The sequence below is a fragment of the Papaver somniferum genome, chromosome 2 (assembly GCF_003573695.1).
Source record: "Papaver somniferum cultivar HN1 chromosome 2, ASM357369v1, whole genome shotgun sequence".
Taxonomy (NCBI): Eukaryota; Viridiplantae; Streptophyta; class Magnoliopsida; order Ranunculales; family Papaveraceae; genus Papaver; species Papaver somniferum.
In genome coordinates, this window is record NC_039359.1 from 210149435 (window position 1) to 210154437 (window position 5003).

Consider the following 5003-nt stretch of genomic DNA (forward strand, 5'->3'; position numbering starts at 1 on the left):
AAAGTTCACCATCTACACTACAACCAAAATTAAAATATTTGTCGATATGAAGGCCTCGGTCTAATCCAAAACTGACACTTTTTGAATACCTTTGAGGACCTTCAATGTTTCTCAATAGGAAACTATATACAGTAACTACTAATTTTTTTATAATAATCTTCGTATATATGTCTGATTTCAACATTATCCTTAGGGTTGGGTGTCGAACAGTTATCCTTAGGGTCGGGTGTCCAACGGATGAGTGATGTTCTCCGGCCTCCAACCCGTGAAAATTGCGGGTTTCAAAAATTCACCCTCGTCCAAGTCACCAAGGGATGGATCGGCTATCCACCCGCCAAAATGCGGATTGGGTTGGGTACAATCCGCAGATGTGTATGTTTTCTTCCCCCTAGTTTGAGTTTGGACGGATATCAAAGTGAGGAAGATAGGAAACAATAAGCATGTTTGGACTATCTACTTTTGCAGTTGTATGGGCTCTCTGGATTAATACAAACAACATACTTACTGATGTCGTAGAGAAGAAGTAAAGATTCGGTAATGATCATCAACGAGGTCAAGAGAGTGATAGTTCGCTGCTAAATTTGTTTGGATCGTTTACTTTCAGAGAGAAAGTTACAAAAGAAAAATGGACTGTAACTAATGGGCTGTATTTGTATTTGGGCCTGGTATTGATTGTTCTGCTCTGGAATTTTTACTCTTTCCTCAACAAATATTTTACATAAACATACAGACAGATGTAAAAGGATAAATTTTTTACATACACACATAGATTTTGAAAGGATAATAAAAGCTGACAGTGTCCTCTAAACATTTCAATCCATCCTCCTTGAGTTCACTATACAGCAGAAAGAGCTATATGCATCAAGACGTTGAGGTAGCTACTTGTGATCCATGTTGGCACTACAACTAGGATATTTGGTTTTTGTTGTTTTGATGAGGAACAGCCAAGGTGTTCTGGTGTTGTATCAACTATAGTACAAACTAATGCAAATTTGAGAATGAATCACCTCCAAACTGGGCTGAGATCCAGGGGCAACTGCCACCATGGGACTAGCCTTATCCTGCAGAACCACCGAAAGCAACAAGATCACAATATGAGAAAAGGGGGAATAACGGCATCAAAATTAAACTCATAGAAGGCGATAATTAAGAATGAGAAGATGCTCGAACTTTTACCTGCAGAAGCATACTTTCATTCTTCACTAATGGTTAATCATGTGAATCAGTCCCTGACAGTAGCAACAATAAGTCTGCAACTATGTCATGATGAGGGTTTCATTCAACTGCTGCCTTTTGCGTCCGCAACACAAGTAGGACAAGAACACCCCTAGAACTGAAAAAAACAACAATTTAAACCAGCTCCAACACCAAATCCAGCTTCTGCACCAGTCCCAACTCCACCACTTCCCAGTCCTCCACATCAACCACCATCCCCAACTCCACCACAGATACCAACTCCAGCGCCAATTCCACCACAAGCACCAGCTCTTAGTCCATCTCCTCCAATGTTTGCACCACCACGGACACCAGTGCCAGTTCCAATTCCACCACCTTCAACTGCACCTCAACTACTAATTTCACTAGCAGTGCATGTACCGCCACCTATAGCTACACCAACATCATCTTCAGCACCCCCACCAACTCCGCCGACACCTTCACCATTTCCACCACCGCCTTCTCCCATGCCACAACTTCCCCTTGACCACCATCACCACACCTCACCAAAGACTACGGCTAGCACCTGACCACCTCACCAAAGATTGCCGCTAGCACCTGCCATTTGGCTTTCCAAGTTCAACTGTGAAAAAAAGTTTAAAACCCCACCACCACCATTCATTTATTCATCCTCTTTAACAAACTCTAAACCTACGTTATCAAAACTCTAGGAATGACCCTAAATTCATCTCTCACAATGTGAGAGAAGTCAGATGGTCTCCCAGACAGAACATCTGTCCTTCCTTAGTAGCCATGCATCCTAGCTGCGCCCCTACTTTCTTTCCTTGCAATGGATAATCTTCCTCAATCTCGGAAGAGGAATCATATGTAAGAACACTCTCGAATTTCCGGGTTGCATAACGTCTCCCTTAGAGCAATATGAAGCTGTTATGCAGCTCTACAAATTCTACAATACGCCTCCCCTTCTGCTATATCCCCGGGCATCGGACAAACTGAAGACAGCTGTGAAAAATCTTGAGACTGGAACGTCTTCAATTCATTTGCAACAAAAAAAAAAAGTCCCTTTTCAGTCCATTTCTATGGAATCATAATGATAATTTGATTGTAGGAATAATAGTAATAATAGATAAATACTCAGAGTACTCTTAATAATACTCAAAGATGTAGCAATACTAATATTATTGCGAAAGAAACAATGCGGTGGAGAAACTATGCTAGTTAACTAATTCTTCAACTTATAGTTTACTGAAGCAGGCTAATCAGTTGTGTCTAAAAACAAAATTTGAGAGAGAGAGGAACCTAAACAGCGCCTTTAATTCATCATTCTTGATATATGTATGTTTAGGTACACTTCGAGTATTTCATTAAATAACCCCTCTCTTATATAACCACAATCTATGCTGTCCATTCTAAGTCAAAATAAACCCCTTGCTCAATAAGCTCAGTCCTACTTAAGGACAGAAAATTAATCCACAACCATAACTCTCGGCAGTGCAACCTACCAAAAAATATTATGTCTTTTTAGTGCAAAAGCCAAAAACAAAGCTAAATAGGAGAGTACTGCTCTATAAAGAACTTAAAAAGAAAATAAGCCAACAAAAAGAGACCATTAAGGAAGGGGGATAACTCAAATTAGAATTTAGTCCAGAACATACCTAATCTCACCTCACTAGGAACTAGCATTTAAGCATATTCATGACAGCAGAAAAAGATGATTAAATGAATAGATATATAGAACACGCGCTGATTGCCCTCAATCTATGTTGTAAAAGGAGAGCGCCTTTGGCGCCTAGCAGAGAAGGCGCCCAAGGCGCCAAGAATTGCCCATTTCTGCAATTTTCCATTATTTCCGCGACGCCTAGGCGCTAGGTTTGGCGCCTCGCCTTCCCTAGCGCCTTTTACAACATAGCCCTCAATCACTGAGCCGTTCATATATTATACCTAATTTTGATTCGAATTATGTACTGTTCAACTCCAATTACATTGATATCAACTATCACTATTCTTATTATACTTAATTCGTCATTCTTATGCATTTTGTGATAAAACTTAAAGCAGGAATTACATGCTCCCGCCCGGATAGAACACACCACATAAACAGTTAAGGCTTGAACATATAAATTTTGATTCTATTATTGACTATGATGTAACCTACGCTACTGAGATGTAATAACGGATCAATTGATTTCATAACTAATTTACCATTTTATATCACTTCAAACTGATAAAAAGATTACCTCAGGAGTGTCAAAATGGATCCTTACTGGGGAAGATGAAGAGGAGAAGAAACTAGGTAGTTCACCACTAGCTCTGACGCAAAGCCTAGTAATTCATATTCATTCAATGATGACGAATTTTTGTGACGAAGAGAAGGGAAAGAGCGGAAAAGGTGATGATGAGACGATGATGATGATAGAGATGATGGGTTAGAAGCACAACCCCGTCTCACATCCATCATCATCATATCTATCTATCTATTCCTTGTTGATTAACCTTTAATTGTGCGAGCAGAGAATGGAATTTGAATGGTGTACCTTCCATATTCCATCTAGTACATTAGAAAATCTGCTATACAAGAAAAACAACCAATATAATTAGCACTTTAGCTCAAGCATCAAGAATACCCCCAACCCACTAAATACAATCAGATTCATTTGGATTTGTTGCAAGCTTGTATAAAATTGACAGACAGTACAATCCTATACATAATCTTCCACTAACTTCAACTAATTCCATCCAAGAATTCCCAAAAGAGTAACCTAGCAACATTTAGGATAGTGAATTTCAAGTATAAAGAATCCCACCATAAAAACAAACCAGAAAAAAGAGCCCCATTGATCCTAAAAACTCAATCCCTAACATAAACTCATCAAATTTCACACAAAATACTTGAAAATTTCTCACACAAAGATCAAAACTTTGTAAATTATAATCCAAATTGAACCCTAGAAAAACACCTAAAGTCAATGCTACTAGTAACAAATTCAACAGTGACAGGGAGTAGTACATACATACGTTTAAGGTTTTGTTTCTTTGAACCGCCTTTCGCCGCCTTCTGAGCTGGTTTTGCTGCTGTTGGTGGTGGTGGTGGACGGGGCCATTGAAGAAGGGGGAAAGGTTGGAGAAATTTGGTATCTTTGTGAAAACAGAAAGGGTTTTGAATTTTCATACATTGTGTGGTGCTGGTTGCCGTTAGATTTGGATGAATCTCCCTCGTGATATGTGTAGTGAGATTCAAGATCATGGATTACCTGGTTGGGAAAATTTACTCAGGGCCCCCAAACCCCAAGAATGTTAAGCACATGTCAAGGTGCACCGCTGTGTGATTGTATTTTGCTATAGGGATGAAAAAAATTTATGGAAGGAAAACACAGTTCTACCAATGGTCCCCAAGAAAAACTTCCTCCTATAAGATGTTTTCTTCCTCCCTATAGCAAATCTTGCAGTGGTATATTTCAAAAGTTACTAAATGTATGTATTTAACACAAACTTTTAAAACCCAGACCGAATGTCGAATCGGAAAAGTTACTAGGTCAGGTTCAAGTGGGTTAACCACTGGTTGAACCAGTGGTTTCACTGGGTCAAATATATAAGAAGATAAGAATATGTAGTGAAACAACTACCGTCGATATCAACTTATCTTCCATAGAGATAGAAATAATGATGGTCGTCATCAGAACTATTAGTAGCCGATTGGTTGATTTGTTAAAATGTAAGTCATCCTTCATTTAAATATAGATTTGGCTAAGTGAACTAATCAATGTCAGATACTATTACTCCTCTTATATTTCTGGTAGGACAGTAATAGTGAAAAACGTCACGTCTTC

General features: G+C 39.0%; 1 long non-coding RNA gene across 2 annotated transcripts; it reads right to left on the reverse strand.

Moving 5' to 3' along the window:
* Nucleotides 1-701: 701 nt before the first annotated feature.
* On the reverse strand, nucleotides 702-4292 carry LOC113354483. 2 transcript variants are annotated; one of them, XR_003361908.1, is made up of 4 exons: nucleotides 4192-4292; nucleotides 3414-3741; nucleotides 1177-2205; nucleotides 702-1061 (listed from the first exon to the last, which is right to left on the reverse strand). It is a non-coding gene; the product is annotated as an uncharacterized LOC113354483 (long non-coding RNA). The 2 variants fall into 2 exon arrangements; XR_003361907.1 differs by having other exon boundaries at nucleotides 4188-4276.
* Nucleotides 4293-5003: the final 711 nt, after the last annotated feature.